At 36.5% G+C, this 20,986-nt stretch overlaps 1 long non-coding RNA gene across 1 annotated transcript; it reads left to right on the forward strand.

Annotated features, from left to right (window-relative positions):
- The first annotated feature begins 4,827 nt into the window (after positions 1 to 4,827).
- On the forward strand, positions 4,828 to 19,369 carry LOC129495101 (uncharacterized). Its single transcript, XR_008661459.1, has 3 exons — positions 4,828 to 4,911; positions 18,060 to 18,157; positions 19,285 to 19,369. It is a non-coding gene; the product is annotated as an uncharacterized LOC129495101 (long non-coding RNA).
- Positions 19,370 to 20,986: the final 1,617 nt, after the last annotated feature.

A 20,986-nucleotide genomic window follows, 5' to 3' on the forward strand; every position in this document is an offset into this window, starting at 1 on the left:
CTAAATGTACATTGTGTTTTTTTCTCTCAACAAGCTGCTATGGCTATCAGCAGTAGAAATAGAAGTCAAATAAGGAAATAACGATTAGAGCAAATGAAGAGTTCCAATAGTTACTCTTCAGAAAAGCTAAAGGAAGAATATATAAGCATAAATCACTTCTTTGGAGTTGCTTTCTCCAAATATTTATAAGTAAAATAATTTCATTCAAACACTGAATAGGAGTTTGAGGAAAGTTCAGTTTGTCTGATGAAATCCAAAGGAATAAAGTACCAAAAACTAATAATTGCCAGTACTTACTCTAGGCTGAGGGACAAAATATTCAGGCAGAACACATTTGGATCTTTATCACCAGCCTTTAGTTTGTCTGGAACCAGCATTTGTTCTGATTAGATGATGCCAATACGTATGGATTACTAAGTGTTTTGAATGGGACCCCTGGCTGGCATTCCTACAGCTATTTCATTTAATCCTTAGTACAAGCCATTGAAGTAAGCGTCACCATTCCAATATACAGAGGGAGGAACCACGAAATGAGGGAGAACATTCATATCCACACCAGTTTGAGGATCTTTCCTATAGGGTCCACTCTTAATTCTAATCAAGAACAGGGCTATCCCTTTGTTATCTTTGTACTCTCCTGTCTGGAAGAGTCCTGCCACAGATTTGGTGTTCAAAAAAAGTGGTTTGCCCAAATAAATTGAATGGATGGTTGTTCACTTTGATTGGAATGCAGAATATCTCACTTGCTGCCCAAGTTCCACGTGGGACCCAACTCAGGATTTAACAGTCACATCTTCCATTCCAGCTGACAGCTGTAAGAATTCGAGGGTTCCACCATGTTTATGCCAGCAATAAATGCAATTGCAGAAAATGTACTTACAATAATCTTTCTCCTCATTACACAGTAATTTCTTCTCTGAAAAGTTCCAGAACTCCACCTCTAGTGAATGTGATGCAAATAAATATTTAAGTATAAATATTTTCATGTATTTTTAATATTAAGAAGTGATAAAATACCCAACAATGGGAGAATAGCATTCTGAATCACAGCAGAGTCCTTTAACGAAAAGATCTGCAATCATTATGAATCATTTTCTGATCAATTTGTGACTCTGTATTAAATAAACTTTCTGTTGAAGTAGAACATACAGAACAGAAAGACACCAATTTTAAGAGTGCACCTTGAAGATTTAGAAAAATTACATCTGCAACCGCCATCCAAGTCAAGAAATAAATGACTTACATTACTTAGAAACTACTTTATTCTCATCTAAACACTATCTTCTTTCACCTCAGAGATATCCACTTTTCTTGACTTTACATTGGATATGGGGACACTCCTATAATTGCATAAGTGAGAAAGGATGGAACAAATAGAATGTGCAGTATTCTTCCAATTGTGTTGTTATTGGTGTATAACTGAACATCCAGGGAAATACTAGGAGAAAATAACCAAAATGTTTGTAGCGGTTATATCTTAGCAATCAGATTAGGGGTGATTTTTATTTTCTTCCTTCTTCACAGAAAACATATATTATCCTAATAAATAATTAGGGACAAATATTAGGGAAAATATATTATTGTCAATTGTAAACATTATTTTTCATATTTGTCAGGAGCTGGCATTAAATTTCCAAATAATTTCTAAAATATGGAAGAACTTAAAAGGTTGCCTAGGAAGTCAAACTATTACACATGATGATATTTAAAACAGTACATCGCCTATTAGAACATGGCCAATTATCATATGCTTTTGGTTACACCATGGACACCAATTACTGAGAACCCTAAGTATATACCAGAAACCACAAATGGTCTGGTTAACTCTCCTAGCCAGTGTGAATTCTGCTCTGCTGCCAGCATAAACCTTACAAGGTTCCCATTATGTTAGCTTTGTCATGTTCCAGAGAATTTCCTTCCCACCCTCATCGCTCTGTTTGGAAAAGAAAGAGCAAAGAATGATGCTGGCGTTTATAAAGTCAGAGTAGCAGAAACTGTACCAACAAAGCAGCACAAAGTTCTGGAAACAGATCTAGAGTTCTCGGAATCTGCCAGGGTCCAGGGGTGTGTAGACAGCATTTTCTGCATCTTGCTTAAAATGACCAGGAAAGAGAATTGTATCTGTTACTTTTGTTTCTACAGAAGTCAGGTAATATACTGGTGTGGGGGTAGAGATGTGGAGAAAGATTTAGTTTTCCAATAAGCCTAAATACACAATCAAGATTAGCTGGATTCTTTCTCATTCCACCCTTCCTCCTAATATTTCTTTCATCAATCGTGTATTTATTTTGAAAACAGATTAGAATTTACTATACAACAGGGATATATGAGACCTAGAGGGAATAAAACAAGAACTAAATAGAAAACAAATGAAAAGGAATTCAACTAAAGGAATTCACAGTATGATTTATCTCGGAGAGAAGCTGAAAACCTTTCCTAATCAGAAAAACTTCCCTCTTAAGAAGTCAGTTTTCCCCCAAGGACCTGGAAAAAGGAACAAATATTTGAATTACTGATGATAAACCCTAGTCTTCTGTCCAAGCAGAGGACCTGACTCTGCTCTGCACTGTGGAGAATATTCTAGATTAGGTTGCTGAGAAATTGCAAACTGAGGGAAGGGAGTGGAAACTGTTAAGAGCCACTATGGCTCAAACTTCATAAATAGTAATGAAGTTTGTGAATTTTAGGCCCAAACTGTTCTTTATTGTCCAGGAAGATACTATTTTTCCTGGAAAGAAAAGCCCAGGACAGTGGAATGTCTAAAACTCTCTGCTGTAATAGCCAGACCATAGAATTTAGTGGCCAGCAGTGACCCAAAGAGGTAATTTTTCAAATCCTGACATTTATTTAATGCCTTTAGTATGGTTATGTAAAAGTATTTCACATACACGCTATTAATATTTAGGTGCCAGGTGGCTGCTATGCATAGTGGTTTGTTATTTATGAGTCTGTTTCTTCTGGTTCACAGGGAGATGAGTGACTGCCATTGACCTGAGAAGGATTCTTTTAACATCACCCATTAATTTCTTCAGAGAAAGAATAACATTACTTTAGAGCTTGGCAGTAGTGCAAAATATACTAATATACTCGTCCATGGGTCAAGAGAATTGCATTGCAGTTGTGCATTTGTAGCCAGTAAGGCCTGTAAGCTTTTGTGTTTGCTTAGTATCTCTGTGACTCAGTTTCTTCATCTGTCAAATGGAAACGTTAATAACTTTTTTCCTAAGACCATGCATCACATACCTATGTGGCTGCTTTGAAAATAGAAAATGCTTAGAATTCGTTTTCTCCCTCCCATGAAGGATCTCAGTTCCTTTATCTGAAAAATCAGTGGGTTAAGTATGGAATGTCAAATAATTTTATTTCATGTTCAGATGAAATGAAGTGCCTTATCATTTCATACAGTATAGATCCATAGAGTGCATCTTGAAAAGAATTTGAAACTCAGTGTAGAAATATCATGAAGTGCTGGATAGATTATTCATGCCTGCCTTGGATAAAGAAGGAAAAGTGGCTGCACATGTGCTGTTTCGCTGCCCTCCTGCATACAAAAGTCTCTAGCTCTGAACTTGGCCTATGTGTTTATGAACTATCTTGGGCTGAATTAAGGGAACCTAAGTAGGACCTTTGTTACTAGATCTTTAAAGTGTTCCTAATAAAATTTGAACACAGCCTGGCAATTTCCCGACTTAGCTTAGGGACTTTTATTCACAGACATTGCACAGAAGCTTGTCTTGCCAACTTTTGGCCGGTGAAGCTCTAATTCAAAAGCTGGTATTTGAATATTTGCCAGTAAAAACAACTCGATGGAGTTTTATTACCTTATATATTCCCAAAGGAGTCATGATAAGATCTCTGCTTATCTTATTTCTTTCAACCATTCCACTCACCTTACTTCACTCTTCTGAATTTCATGGCAGGAAGACAGGGAACACTATGGTTGGAAGAAATGAGATGTAGTCAACAATTCGATTGTTAAGAAATATACCTAAGAAAGTAATTTCAGAAATTAAATGTATAATTAAGATACATTAAATGTATTTATCAAGACCAATTTTCAAAATATTAAGTTCTATTTTCAGGTTTTTTTCACTTTTATGTAAAAACCAACAAATATTTTGAGGACATCATTTCTAATTGCCCCCAAGTCTCACAAACTTAACAAAACAGTTATGATTGGGATTTATTTCATTCTAACTTTCATGTATATGCATATATACAGGTACTTTTAATGGTTGTAAATATAAAATACACATATCATTTTACATTCTAATCATTCATACAGAATTATATTACAAATATTTTCCCCTATTGTCCATTTTCATTATAAACAGAAGAGGCCATGTTAATTGCAGCATAGTATGTCATTGATGTTTGGACCATTACTGATTAGTCATTTATTTCTAATAGGATTTTTATATTGTCAAAGCTATATTAGATTTACTTAGATTTGCTCAACACATTTCATTTTTTTTTCTCCCCCTTTCCTCCCCAATTACACACATTTCAACATGGAAGTCTACACAGATTGACAACCTTTTCCTACTGTTCTACTGGAGAAAAATATTTTGTATTAAAAAAAAAAAAAGGTCCACAGTCCACCGTTCATTTTTTTTTTTAAAAAAGGAGTGAGAATATCTATTAGCTGAATATTTTAAATAGGCTACATTTTAAAATAAATGGAGTTTTTATTGCTTCCAAATATGGAATTTGAATAATACAATGAATATAATGATGTTCTTTAAAACATTGCACATAAAATAATGACACGGTGATATCTGAAATATTCATCATTATCTTATTTTTGTCAAAAACAGAACAGCCAACACGTCTTCGTACCTCTATGGAAATGAACCTCCACTCAGCATGCATGGAAAATTAGTGAAATGAGGTCACCAGGGCTCTGTTAATGTAAGTGGACAAAGAACCTGTTAGGTAAAAAAAATAAATAAATAAGACTTAGAATATTGTTGAGAAGTATAATAGCCTGGTTTCTAAGTGAGATAGCATGGGTGATTTTTCTCTGTGATCATGGCAAAGTCATTTAACTTCTCTGTTTCTTAGTTTCCACATCACATGGTTGATGTAAAGATTCAACTGCTCTTTCAACAGTGGCTAATATATAATCAATCGCTCAAGAGATTTTAGCTGTTATTATTCAAAGACAATGAGCCAGGGTTGGAGGAAGGTAAGATTCTAAGGCCTGATGCCTTTCATTCTGTTATCTCCCAGCTCACCTCCTAGGAATTCATGACAGACTCCAAGGAATGGGAATAAACAAAAAAAATGAAAACCAAAATAATCATTTCCTAAAAAGTTTTAGCTCATGAGAAGAAAAACGAACAAAGACAAAGGGTCTTGCATGGCAGGTGATGACACTAGTGTCCTCAACATTAGTCAACAAGTTCATCTTTGATGTTATCATTGTTTAAAATCAACCATGACCCCTTGAGTTGACAGCTAATGACCTAAATGCCTCTTTGACATCCCAACAAAGCTGGATAGAAGGAAACGTAAGATAAAGTGCAAAGAAATATTCCCCAAAATTCTAAAGACGTTTAGAGGGACTATTTAAGGGGATAGGGCTGTGGGGTAGGACTAGAAAGAAATAATATTTTGTGGTCCTTATTTTATTGACAGGAGATTATGATTTCCAGATTTCAGGTGGTGTGAATGGTGATTTGCTATAAAACTTGAGAAATTGATTCATTCAACAAATATTTATTGAACAGTGGCAATATGCCAGGCATTGTTCACCATACCAATAAAGGTCAGATAGATTGTATTGTGGTAACAAAGAAGCCCCAAATCTCACTGATTTACAACAATATATATCATCCCTCATTTATTCTCTGGCTCTCTCTCTCTACGGTCAATGTTGGCTCTCCTCCATCATCAATGTCATTTAGGAAACGCAGACAATTGAGGATCCTCTGTGTTGTACAATGACTGTCTCATGATAGAAAGAAATGGTGAAGCATGCGCTGAATCATAACCCTTCTGTGCTGAAGTACCTGTCAGTTCCTCCCATGACCGTTCCTGAATTCACCAGACTGGAGATCCATACATAATCTCTTATAGAGTGAGTCACCAGGGGCAATAAATAGGAATATTGAGCAAACAGCAATGCAATCTAGTTTGCATTGTTATCTGTCTTCTAGTGGTCTTATAGTTTACTATCATTTCATTTGGTCATATTAGTCTTAAATATGATACTAAATGGAGTGAATATTCAGACATCAGTGAAAATACAAATGTGATAATACAAAGTCAGTATGCTTTAAAGGTTTAGTTGCCTCAGGCTATTTGGAATTGAGGATCTGATGAGTTCAGGGCGCTTGGATTCAGAAACAACTCCAGATTCTTTCATCATTCCCCAAAGGAAAAGCAGTAATAAGTAGGATACCAGACATTTATGCAATCTCTCTGAGATCATAAAGACTAACAAAGGGAATGCTTTCAAATGCAAAAACACTTTACAGTTTCTTTGCAATAGACATTATTCAGTAAATACACACAACAGTATTCATGACCTGGAGACATACCACCTTGGATTGTGATCCTGGCAGGTATCATATATTCTACAAGGTTGGACAGGTTAAAATTTTACAGGAAAGGCCTTTTTGGAACACACAAGGATTATAAAAAGTATAGCGTTATTTCAGATGTGATTCTATTCTGTGGTGGGTTTTTTTTTTGTTTGTTTGTTTGTTTGTTTTTGGATCAGTGACCCTTCCTAACTACACATAGAATACTTTTTATTCAATTGCTTTGGTCAATTTATTTTCAGCCATCCTGGTTTATATAACTGAATTTACCTTGCCCTTTACTGCATTTAGGTAGATGGAATGGTCTTTAGACTTCTGAAACTATTTGTAGACCTTTGCCTTCACATGTTTGAAATAAATGTGAGGCATTAATTTTAGTCAGACAACACTGAGCCCTATTCACTTGGGAAAATGCATCTCAATGTGTAATTTATCATCTAGGACCTGTCCACTAGTTCGTTACTCCCTGGGAGTAAATTAGGCACTTTGAAAGGTGCATTAAACTCTTCCTGGCTACTAGGTACCATTTAGGGCTGTGAAGCAATAATTTACCTAATGGTACCTTGGTGACCTCAAAAAGTTTACGTTGTTTCGAAAGTTTCTAATTTTCTTCCATGAAATAATTTATGCACTAGGAGGTTGAGTATGCTTATAAATATGTTTCCAGGGAGGCAACAGCTATTGACTAGAATAAATAAGATAACATTGTCATGCTGATGCAGAAATGAAATGTTTCATGAGTGTGTTATCTATACTATCCATGGAATAGATGTACAGCTCGCAAAACAATTTATTTCTTTGGATTTCATTTTTTTTCCATGTACAAGACTGCCTTGCATTTTATTGTAATTAGTAATGCTTCATTGCTATAAGGATTTCCAGATCCACATCACTGCATTTTTCCATAGTACAAAACACATTTATCCAAAGTTAGAATAATATGCTAAATATACTGAAACTTCTGACAGCAACTTACATTCTGCTTATTCCTTCCATTCACAGCAGAGCTTCATCCATATTAAATGAATTGGTTGTTAAGTTTTGATACCTCCTACTTCAGTCAGTCTCTTATTTATTAAAATGCATCAAATTAAGCTTGATCCACCAAGTCAAGTAAAAGTGATGTGCTTTGGATTTTGCCTCCATTTGGGGGATAGAATTACTCATATGAAGAAATACAGCATTTATCAATTCTAGGATGCAAAGATTTTCACATTTTAATATTTCTAAAATTTGGCTATGTCTTATAATTGATAGTGTGTGTGTCTAAATGAATTTGGTAAGGTTTTTGTCTTTCTTACTCTCATAAAATGATGTACGTCTTATACTCAATGGCATGTTAGATTTTTGAAATTTTAGGAAAGGACAATTTACTTTGAAAATATGAAGATAAAGACTCAAGTGAAAAGAATTCTAAAAACAGAAAAATATTGTCATTTAGGATGACAGAAGCTGATAGTGTTTTCATATCCATTTCAGTCACTCTGAGGATGAGTTTACCACCACTACCCAGTTTTTAAATATTTGAATGGGGCAGACACTGACCATTTTATGGAAGTAAAATCCATGTGAAATTTTATATGCCATAATATATATGCCCTAATAGAGAATTAGAAATGTTTAAACAATAATTAAAGTTTATTCTTATTACTCCCCAATGACTGGAGAGTGAAATGGTGACTCACCAATGAACCCCAGCTTTTGGGAGAAACACTGACCCAAAAAAACTAAATGTTTACAACTAAAATATTTTCTTTTATCAGAACAAGACCTGAAAGGGAATGTCTCTTTCAGAATAAGTCCACTCAAATAGTTTCAATTGCATCTACGATGGATCTCTTTGGATGGAATGCTAAGTTCATAAGTCAATGGCAATAGGGAGGAGAAATAGTTTCAAAAAAAAAAAGAAAGGAAGAGTGCAAATTTTACAACTTATTAAGATATAGAATTCCTGAATCTATATCCTTGATGTTATCCTAAATGCTAAGAAGATATGTGCTTAAATGTTCTACACATTTTCATTAACAAATACTAATAAATGGACAAATGTGCTTTATTCTCACAGTAAAATGTGATGCTCATTAGAATTTCCTTGCTGTATTATCTTAAAGCACCAGTATATGACTAGGAATCCCACTTCTAATTTACAAAATGTCAAAATTCCAAAATGTGATTTCATGAATATGCAACACCAAGCTCCCTGGACAAAGAGGCCCTTTTCAGGAGGGATTTGATTCAAATGTAAACAAGTAACTAAGACATAATTAGATTTTAAATTAGAATATATATAGTTGAATACTTTTTGAATTCATGCTTGAAGTCCACCAAATCAACAACTATACAACAAGAATTTATCTGTAACATACATATCTCCATAGGGTAAACTCAATTTTTTTTTTCTGTGAAGGGAGTTAAGATAGGAGAAAATGATGGAAGGTTCCGGAGACTTTTCTACTATTTTAGACAACATCAAAACACAATTTAAGGGATCCCTGGGTGGCTCAGCAGTTTGGAGCCTGCCTTTGGCCCAGGGCGTGATCCTGGAGATCCAGGATCGAGTCCCGTGTCAGGCTCCCTGCATGGAGCCTGCTTCTCCCTCTGCCTGTGTCTCTGCCTCTTTCTCTCTCTCTCATGAATAAATAAATTAAATATTAAACACACACACACACACACGCACACAATTTAACCGTGAAGTTGAGACTATTGGATGATTCAAAACTTTAATAATATTTATACACCTACAAATTGTGTAATTGCCTGAAATTACCTGAATATCTTTTTTATAATCTTTAAAATTATAGAAATAATTAGCATGATTTAGAAAGTTTCAATTTAATTGAAAATTAGAGAAAGAACTATAACCATATTTTTCTTTAGGATTCACTTCTTTTGACTATTTTGATCTATTTTTACCTTATGAGTTTTGCCAGGGTGTGGTGGCACTCAGCAAAGGCTATTCAGTTTGAAAAACATGACATCTGAACTCTTATTTGCTACTCATTATGTTAGTTCTTTGAACCTCAGTTTCCACATCTATAAAATAATGTTTATTTTTATAGTTATTGATAAGATTATATGAGCTTATGTATATAAAGCATGAGACACGCAAAGTATATTAAATCACTGGCTACTTAAAACAAGTCCATAGTAACTGAAGAGTAGTGGTAGCTTACCTTATAATAGTTCTTTGGGGATCCCTGGGTGGCGCAGCAGTTTGGCGCCTGCCTTTGGCCCAGGGCGCGATCCTGGAGACCCGGGATCAAATCCCATATCGGGCTTCCGGTGCATGGAGCCTGCTTCTCCCTCTGCCTGTGTCTCTGCCTCTCTCTCTCTCTCTGTGACTATCATAAATAAATTAATTAAAAAAAAATAAAAAAAAAATAGTTCTTTGGACTAGAATCTACTTGATGCTTTACCCCTAATTTCTTTACAAGTTGCATAAGTATTTAGTAATTTAGCTCAATATGTATCTATCAAATTCTGGGTAGGTCTAGAGAGGATGGAAATGATAAAGTGTCGCCCATCAAAGTGCTCAGAGAGCAGGTTGTTATGCCACAAAACATTCACAAAAGAAGAACCCTATACCCCGATTTTACAGTCTTAGCAAGCAGTGTGGGACTTCTTGTGGCAAAACTGCGATACAGATTAATGATGACAGGTATCAGTAAACCACTGATAAGACAACCATCCACAAAGATGAATTTGAAGATACTGCCTAAAACACAGAAATAGCACCCATAGAAATATAGGGAGAAAAATGTACAAAGGCATATTAACAACCACATAGTGTTTAGGATAGCTTAGAGACAAGAGACTCAGCAAATATATCTAGTAAAAATAGAATGGAACGAGAGTCTTGGTCACCTTGCTAGTTTGATAGATTAAAAGACAAATAAGCTAAAATCCCGTGTTCTCTTTACTGTAGCAGAAGGCTAACCAGAGGCCTATTTTAGCTTAGTTCACGTATTAGGGTCAATGGTCTTTTAGGATGAGAAACTATTATTTCTTGCTTACAGTCCTAGGTCCATGAGGCATGGGATGATTTATTTCACTGATGAAGAAATGTTGCATGGCCTTGAGGGAGACATAAAATGACCCAAGAATTTGTGGGTCATAAGGGAGACTCTGATCATAGTCTCTTAGTGGCCCTGCACTTCCCCCTCATTCTTTATCTTCTCTGCCCTCCGAAATCACTAGGTCTTCCTCTCATCTCATACAGGACAGATGATCTTCCACATTTGGTTCCTTTGAATTATTGCTTCTAACCCAAACAGGCACATCAATAACTTCCAAAAAGGGGAGGGGGGAGAGTTTTCCTTCATGTAAGAGAAATTCTTGTGCAAACTCTTAAAAGAATACTGTTCTCTATTTCAACAAACCAGGAGCTTAAGGGAGTAGCATATGAGGAATGAGTGAAATTCAGCTGTAAGTCAGGCATCCATCAACAGTCAATGTGAATCAAGGTAATGATCAGAATATTGTTTAGTAGCATCCTTGAGTACAATGCATAGAATACTCAATTATCCAGGTTTTCCAAAGATCTTATCTTTTGTTGCCAAAGATTCTCTCTCTCACATATACACACTCAAATACACACACATTAAAAAATATTTTTAATGAAGTATTACTTCTTCATTACAAAGTAAAAAAGAATTTCACCAGGATTCTAAGAAGAGTTTAGGAAGATAGGAAGGCTAGTTTTTATCCCTTTTAAGGGTGGTTGATATGAAGATTTCCCTCTCCCCCCACTTTTGGAAAAAGCATATGTAATGGAGGAGATGGTGATAAAGGGGAGAATACATTAGTAAAGAGGCAATAGGGATGAGAGATGTGCAGAGGGCTAGTACCTAATATGTGAGAGAAATTTGAAAAGGGAAGAATTCCTAATATTGATGTGTGCTGTCTAAAATCCCTTAAAGGAATCTTCAAAATCTAAGTTTTCTTCAAGAATCAATAGACATTGCTATTTCTTTATACATTACACCACATACAGATGGGACTATATGAAGCCTCAGGTGTTATATATGATATAAATTTGTATATAAGGAAAATATATTTATATTTTTTTACTGAAGATTTTATTTATTTATTCAGGAGAGACATGAATAGAGAGACAGAGACATAGGCAGAGGGAGAAGAAGCTCCTCTAGAGCTCCCTCTGCTAGAAGCCCCATGTTGGACTCGATTCCAGGATCCCGGGATCACCACCTGAGCCAAAGGCATACGCTCAACCACTGTGCTACCCAGGCACCCTAAAATATATTTATATTGCAAGGGAAAGCTCTTATGTATCTTCACATTCTCCACAACACCAAGCATGATATTTTGCATATGGTAGGCATGCAATAAATATTCTCTAAAGCCATACAAAGAAGTATGGTTCTGAAATTAGTACTTAACTAAGGTAGAAGCATTGTGATATGTTGGCAAAGTTATGGGCCTGGTGACATGAGAACATCAGCTATAAACTCAATGGCTTGGAGCCTTCATCAAGTTCTTTCTCTTCCCTGGAATCAGGGTCCTCCTCCGGATTGTAACGGATCGACTAGGTCATGTCTCCCAGTGTTTCTAGGTAGTTTTATTCAGTATGGATGGATTAAGCATTAGATTTCATCAGATCTCCTGTGGAGTTCATTAAGATTATATTTGGTTTCCTATTATTCATTGTTATAGAAGATAATCAGCGGGATCCCTGGGTGGCTCAGCAGTTTAACGCCTGCCTTTGGCCCAGTGCGTGATCCTGGAGACCCGGGTTCGAGTCCTGCCTCAGGCTCCGGGCATGGAGCCTGCTTCTGCTTCTGCCTGTGTCTCTCCCCGCCACCACCCCCCCCGCCCTCTCTCTGTGTCTATCATGAATAAATAAATAAAATCTTAAAAAAAAAAAGATAATCAGCTGAGAAAATATTCTCAAAGAAGGGTGTTGGAAAGCGCTTGTATACAACTTGTGCCGCTGTTATCTAAATTGAGATGATCCTCTCAACAGTTAGATGAATTATAGATCAATACAGTATATTAATAGTATCAAACTGATTTATATAAATGTCCCATTGGGAAAGCCTCAGAAAGACGGTACCAGTATCCATTATCTTGAAAAGGACAAAAAAATCATACCTGTAAGACAAAGGCCTCCTTCCCACCTTGTAGAGATGACATAGCCCAGAAACAGAACACAGAGTACTTATTGTGTGTTTCCAGGCACTGTGCTAGTCATTTAACAAATATTTTCTCTTTTGCTTACTGTAACCTTACTAAGTAGGCCTCCTTGTTTTAAGCTGAAAAGTTATCTCTCCTACACAATGCTGCTTGAAATCAGTATAACAATCACAAATCAGTTGGGATTAGGGGTTAAGGATGGGTCCTGCTCTTTAGATATTAACCCTTATAGTTACAGGAAAGATACTTTGCAAATTTGTATTTATGAGTTTATATTTGTAAATATATTAGCTATCAGCAAGATTTTTTAAAAGGAGTTTATTTTAAGAGGAGAGACTTTAGAATTCTTCAAATGGATTTTACTTGTGCTAATAAATTTTATTAGAAATGTCCTTTGTCCTATTTTCAACTGGTTCTATTGGAATTGACTCTTCCTTACAAGTAGGTGAACTAGAGATTTATTGTCCTTAGAATATGTGGAAATTAGAAAATGGACTAATGGAATCCATTAATATCCTCCTAACAATTAGATGAATTGTAGATCAATACAGTATATTAATAGAGTCAAACTGATTTATATAAATATCCCATTGGGAAAGCCTCAGAAAGATAGTACTAGTCTTAATTAGCTTTAAAAGGAACAAAAAATTATACATACAAGACAAAGGCCTCCTTCCCACCTTGTATTTTAACAATTTTGAAATAAAAATAAGATAAAATTTAGTCCATATTGGTTAATGATAACATATCACTCACTCCAGATGGAAAACTGAACATCTGATGGTAACAAATTGAACAACATTCTTGAAATAAATTCTTTGTCATGCATTCCACAGTCAAAAGTTTGTATTGTTTTTAAAAAAGATTTTAGATAATAATTGTTATTTTAGTTTAGATGTAACTTTCATTTTCAAGATGCAAGTAATTGAAAAAGGGGACTGATTAAATGTGATTGATATAACAGTTGCCCTCCCGTGTACACGTTCTCCATAAACCTCAAACTCTAACCTCAAAGATTAAAAAAAAAAAGAAGAAGAAGAAGAATTCCAAAGGAAAATTACTGCAAAAGTACTTTGTGTTAAACTGGCATTGGACATAAAAATAAAGTAATGTCTGTAAAGCTTAAGGGACTAATTAAGATTTTCATGTGGTCTTATTCCTAGGAAAATATTAGGAAGCATGATTTAAGAAGCCTGTGTTTCACAAATTAAAAGAAAAACAATTGAAGGACTCAGTCTATTAAAATATTCCAGGATCAAAATTTAATGAAAATCTTTAATTAATTTATATTAGGATCACATTTTATCATTATTGGTGAGAATCATTAGGAAAACAGAAAAATGATAGGAATTGCCCACATTCCCATTAAAAAAAAGAAAGAAAGAAAGAAAGAAAGAAAGAAAGAAAGGTCAAAAGGTAGACCATAGCAGTTCAGCAAGAGAAAGAAAACAAACTATAAATTATCTTCTGCAGAAGGACAGCATGTTCAGCCAGATGCTACAGGTTTTATTTTTTTATTGCTCATAGCACTCCAGCATCCTTGCTTATGAGTTTAGATTTAATGGATGCATAGCTGGGCTCTGGGTGTACGCAGTTCTGAATGAGAAGTTGGGACATACACATCCATGTCTCCCTAAAGGAGATGGGTACAGCTGTAGTAGCTGTACAGTTTGGAGCAGGATGCAGAATAAAGAAGTCAGCTTTAATTTTGGAGGAAAGGTGGGGAAAAGCCCAAACATCCTTTTCCATTTACACTGACAGCATACAGAAATGAAAAGCAAGAAGGAAGCATAAGATAAGTTGAAAGCTGTTTCTTATTATTCTGACTCAAGAGGGAAAAAAATAATGTATATTGGGCTGACATGAGGTATTGATTGTCATATCACTGATTACAAATTTAATTTCCATTAACATAGATGTCAGAAGTGCTTCCATTGACATTCAATAACCATCCACTATTACTTAAATGCTCCTTAAATTTCTATGCTGTTTCCAAAGACAAGGTTTACATAATTTAATTTTTAGTGCATATTTGAAAGCATCAGATTAAAGATAGCTGACTTGTGTTGGTCAATAAAGAAAATAACTATTTTTTCTTGCCTCATTGGGTATACCATTTTAAGACCATTCCTATTAACACAGCTGGACACTCAGTGAGTGCTCTGATCCTTAGCTAAAGATAGAGAGGATTGGCAGCACACATCCAGGGGTACAAACACAAGGTCTCTTCAGAATGACCCAGGAAGATAGCTGTAGTTCATCAAGCTGACATCTGAAGGTTTCTCCACAGAAGTGTATTCATTTCTACAAGTGTCTCACAGGGAACATGAAGTAAACACCAGAAGTAAGTTGATCATTGCCAACTAAATGTTCTATGATGAATTTCCACATTCTTAAATTTTTAACAATCCTGAGAGATGAAATGCAAAGAAAGGAAAAGTTTGAGACGGAGCAAAGAGTGTTCAGCAGGAATAATATTAACTTCAGGAAGTTTACATCGCTCCCTCCCCAGGTTCACTCAGGAAGGATTTTCCTACCACCCCAGTTCTAGAACAGATGGCGTTCTTGTGAGAAAAAAATGGAGGACTCCAACCTTAGGTTCTGAATACATTATGTCAGCTTCCTGATGCAAGTGTCTAAATCACACCTCCTAAAGGGAATGATTAAAATAATACCAAACATGTATAACAAGTAGAATGAAAAGGCACCATGTCAAGTGTTTTGCATGGATTATAGCTCTTACTCATTGCAAGAGTCCTCAGAAGCAGGTACAAAGATTGCCTGTATATTATTACAGCAAGGCTAAATATTCCCCAGGAACACAGTCATTAAATGGTGGAGCAGAATTTGCTCAACGTTGTACTCGACTCTGGGCCCCAGCACTAGTCATATTACTTTCTGGGGCTGTGTGCTATGAATATGGTAGGCGCAATTTCACTTTGAATTAATATAAATTAAATAAACTGAAAACCCATTTCCTCAATCACAATAGCCACATTTCAAGTACTTAATAGCTACTGTGTTTCATAGTGCAAATAGAACATTACCATCATCGCAGAAAGTTCTATTGGACAGCACTGTCTTAAGACGCCACTTTCCCCTTGATGACTTTCATTTCTCTTCTATTCCCCATGATATTCTAACCCAGAATTGAGTCCACAGAGACTATGTGGGCTGTGATAAATCTTTTCTTCCCACTTCCCCAGGAAAGGGCTACCATCTTTTCATCTGGAGAAAATTGTTTCTATCCCACTATCCCACTTCTCAAAACAAAGCTGTTTTAATAATAAAAAATGATTAGGAATGAAAGTTTAAAATTATTATCAACTAGAAATGTGAAGGGTACTCTGTGGGAGTCAATGTGGACTTTTCACCAAACCATCTGTATGATCTTTGACAGCTGAGAAAGAAAAGCAAGTAAGATTATTATGAAGCATATTTTACGGTGTTGATGTTATTTTGGCATCACATAAAGTACTGATGAAATTTCACCAGGGAATGCTGCTATGCACTGTTGTGCATAGAATGCTATAGGAGGACATTCTAAGTCTGAGAACACACATCAGAGAATAATCAAAATGATTCAGTGCTAAATCATGACAAAGATTAGCCGGTCTTGGCCTGAGTCCTACAGACAAAAAGAAGATGTAAAGGAATATCATGGAGGTAAATGAGATCCAGAAGGGAGCAGAGCAGGTTATTGCCAATAATCTTCCAATAATGGCAACCCAATTTAATGTTAGTAGTGCAAGTTGCTGGTCATTAGACCAAGAAGTAAAATGTTAGGCAGAATACCCCGAACCAAAATTCAAATGTGATAAAGAAATCAATTCAGGCAGAACTTCAACTGTGCTTTTTGAAGGTAGAAAAAGAACGCTTCCAAAAAGATCAAAAGAACCTCAAATAATGATATTGGCTGATCTAGGAAAATATGTGAAAAATGAAGTAAAGTGTCGGTATTGTTGGCTAACTTGCAGTCTGGCTATTTGTGGTTTTCATTCCTAAAGTGAAGGTGTACTATCTTACAAAATAATATACTTCTTTTAATTTTTTTACAATATCTTTAGAAACTGGCACCACTCTATTTTGTACATAAGAAAAAAAAATCTTAGAATCTTAATATTTCCTTATTCAAAGAAGCTTTAGGAAGTTCTGTAGTTCATTCCCTAAATTACATAGAAATGATCAATAATTCAACCAAGGTCACTCAGTTTGTTGGCTACAGAATAGGGACAGAAACCACAGCTCCAGATGAATAATTACATCCCAAAGTGCAGCCAGCAGCAGGGACTCTGCTGTATGTGTAAAATGACCCAAGAAGTTTGGAGGGGATGATTTCAAGGGTCCTTCTGACTCTAACATTTTGAGGAATTTTTCAATCAAAAATAGCCCTTAAATTTTTGAGAATAAAAATTTTCAAAACAGAAAAGAAAAAAATCCAAGGAACACTCGTAAGTCTATCGTAGATCTGTGCAATAGAAGGCATAGATATTACACACCGGAAATGCTCTGTGTAGAACATACAGCAACCATGTCTTTAAGCATAGTATCCATGCCTCTTTCCTCTTCATATCCTTAGGCCTGGAACGATGCCTGGAGCATAAGAAATGTTTACTGAATTGAATTCTCAGTTTTAGAAATGAGGAGATACAGGCCCAATCTGGCTAGGAGGCCTTTCTGTCAATTTCATCCATGGACTTTCAACAGGGCGATATTGCCCCCAAAGGGGTCAAAATTTGTTCTTGAAAGGTGAAAAAAGTCTAACTACATAAAAAACACAGACATACGTGAGTGTATAAAGAGTTATAGGGTATAGTGGGAGTATTAAGATTTCATGAAGAAAGGACAATTAGGGGAAAAAAAACTCAAAAGGCAGATTCTATGGTAACAAAAGTGAGAATAAGTAAAGAGGTTGAGAAACATAATTTCTAATAGAAATTCTGGAAAGGGAAGAAAATAAATGTCATAAAATCAGAGGAAAGATAGCACATTTTTAGACTGATCCCATTTGGGCCTCAAAAAACTTTAAAATGCTTCACATTCTGTTTACCGGCTCCTAGATGTTATAAAAATAATTTCTCAAGCTCCCCTTTTCCCCCTGAGTAGGAAGTTCCAATAATAGATAGTCTGATTTCATGGATGGTTATTAAAATGGCCTTATTTTGTTCTTATGATTCAGTCATTCATTTTAGAGCTTCATTTTCATATCTGTTCAAAGACATCTTCTTCCAAGCATGCATTGTCAGTTCCTTGGCAAACTCTCTCACTTCCTCCAGAGCACCCCAATTCTCCCTGTGATCTCCCAGCAACACTGACCTTCTATTTTCATCTGACTCATGAGCTCCTCTCTCTTTTCAGGGTATGAGGCCCCCCTATGGAAGCCCACTTCCACCCTCCTTGGAAGGCTCAGTGTTTCTCTCCAATGTTGTTACCCCTACATTAGAAAGCAAGTGCAGGTAAGCAAGCTGGTGACTAGCCAGGTGACCAGTAGGGTCTAATGTCGCAGTTTCCTCAAATCTCTAGGCTCCCCTCATTTGGTATCACCGTGGAGAAGCCCTCCAGTCCTCTCTTGAGCAAGGAAGTAAGATGGGGGAGTACTTTTTGCTCACCAGCATTGTTCTTCCATAAAACAGAATTGCCTCTTCTCTGTCCCCTCTCTCCACTCTCCTCCCCCTGCTCCATTCTGAGGTAGGGTGGCTTCTCCCAACTGCCCCAGTGAGAGATGGCAGGCTTCCACAAACGATGCTTCTCTTGTCATCCAACGTGAACTTTTCATTCTCGGTGCTTTCTTTATTCTGAACTGTGAGCTTTATTTGCTAAATCAAGCGCTAGACTCTTGAGGTCGTACTGTTAAACCAGCTGCCCTTGAGCTTGGGGGTTATACCAAGCATTTGGTACAACCAATGTTAAGGCAAATAGAATTTTCCTCTTTCTCCAGGTGAAGAAAGTGTGTCTTTGAAGTCAAACTTCTCTTAAGCATGTACCAAATAAGTTGTCTAGCTACTAACAGAATCCAGACAAGTAGGATTCTCAGTTCCAAGCTTTTAACCAATAAATTTTTAGAAAGTGAAGGTGAATTAAATTAACTTGATTGGAAGCCTGCTTAATAGATATCTTTTGAGACACCTAGCACGTGGCCCGCCAAAAAAAAAAAAAAAGAAAGAAAAAGATACTTAACATTGGGACTTACGAAAACATTAATAATTTATTTCAGCCATTTTGCTTTTTTTTTTTTTTACCTGAATACATTAGATCTTATTTTGTCAACCTGATCCAAGAGAAGGGGTCCATATGGAAGGTTCAATAATGAAAAATAACATGGCAGTGCCCAGGTATTTGGGATGAAAACACTTCATCTATTGTTGTTTTTTTTCCCCCCATAATTGTTATGTAAAGAAGCAAAAAGAAGGTAAGAGACTGCCTAAATACTAGGAATAATTCCAAAATAGCCTAGCTAACATTTTGGGCCACCATAACTGAATCAGAGCACTGCATCATTTCTGGTTGATAGATGAAAAATCTGTTGTAAGGCTGGCCAAGAATTCTGGACTTTGTGCCATGTCTGATTCATCTGTGTCACCAGGGCCTGAATCACAGCTGTGTGACCTCAGCCAATTGATGAAAAACAGAAGAGAGGAACGAGGAAAAGATTTGGCGCAGATTTGTCTTAGAAGGTTGGTATGCTTTATTTCTTACCTACAAATCCTTGTAATCCCATCTGTATGTTTATAGTTTCTAAAATTCATTATTAATCTCACAGATGTTTATATGGCAAACATTGTAGATATTCTTGTCCATTCTCTACAAAATATCAGTTTCTTGGGATATAATTTTAGCTTTCTACTGCCCCTAGATCATCTACAAGCAGGCTTCAGTTGACCCTAGGGATAATTCACTGATCTTTTTCTTGGGGCTATGGGTAAGTCTCAGTAGCTACCTGACCAGGTCACTAAAAACACACACCTATCTTTCTGTCGTACCTCTTAACAATAGCATTGGATGTCCTCTGTCCACAGGTTTCTCCTTACTTGTATTGAGATTTCAAGGCATCCCCAGACTCTCTCAGGTGCCTTTCATTAAAATCCACATGGGAGTAATCTAGTGTGTTGGGGTTTTAGTTATCAGGAAAACTGCCTTCTCTGAGAAAGGCATTCTGGAACCAGCATTCCTTCCTCCTGAGTGAGCCGAGATAGTGCGAAAGTCAGAGGTCAAGGTCTATGTGTCTAGCATAGGGGGCTCCAAAAGAGCACTGAGGTCCCTTTAAATTCTGAGGCAGCAGACAGCAGAGATGCTGGGAATGCCAAGTTCTTAAACATGCCCAGTGAATTACACCAAATTCAAATTCCTGTTGGCAAAGTGCTACAGCTAGCCTATGCAGAGACTTTAGAGACATTCCTTAGCAAACCCTTCTAATTTGGAAAGCTATGAAGTTAAATTACTGTCTGGGAAGAAGCACTAGTTCAGTGAAAATAAAATCTTTGAAGGAGAGTAGGGTAAGGAAGGAGGGAAGGACACAAAGGACTTTGCTCTTTCCCATGCACAAAGCATCCATGCAGTATGCCTGGCAGTTCAAGCAATTGTTTGAAGTAATTAAATAAGGAGGCCTAGCCATCAAATAGGTAGAAAACAGTAATGGCACAGAAGCTTCAACCTTGAGTTTCAGAACCTCTTTGATTCATCTCAGTTGTCTCATTCAGGAAATAGAACTACAATTGGCCACTAAGACTTTAGAGACTGTAGTGCCCACTGCCTGTCTTTGGCACCAGAGCTTGAGCAGACAGGGTCTCCTCCCTATCCTCAGTCCTACAGAGGAGATTCCTACCTCCCATCATCCATAGTTACTGGAGGCATAGGGCATCCATAGGCACCCTACACCATGCTTGAGCCCCACCAGCAAAAAATTCTTTTAGAGCCACCATAATAACTAGCCACTTGTATTACATACAAATCTAAGGCATAATAATGCAAGAAGAATTGATCAATTGAATTCTTCAGAAAACTTTTCCTTATTCCACGAATGCTCTTTGAAGGTCTCCTACATATATGCAGTACTGTCCTAGGACTTTGAGAGGCATTAGTGAACAAAACAAAAATCCCTACCTTCAGAGGGCTTACTTTCTAGCTGTAAAGAATCTAAACCTCACATCCCTCCGCAAGTGCTTTGAGTTTTGATACAATATTTATTTTTATTTAAAAACAGAGTCTAAGGGTGTCTAGGTGGCTTAGTCGGTTAAGCATCTGCCTTTGGCCCAGGTCATGATCCTGGGGTCCTGGGATCAAGTCCC

This window comes from Nyctereutes procyonoides, unplaced genomic scaffold, assembly GCF_905146905.1.
Source record: "Nyctereutes procyonoides isolate TBG_1078 unplaced genomic scaffold, NYPRO_anot_genome, whole genome shotgun sequence".
In the NCBI taxonomy this organism is placed as follows: domain Eukaryota; kingdom Metazoa; phylum Chordata; class Mammalia; order Carnivora; family Canidae; genus Nyctereutes; species Nyctereutes procyonoides.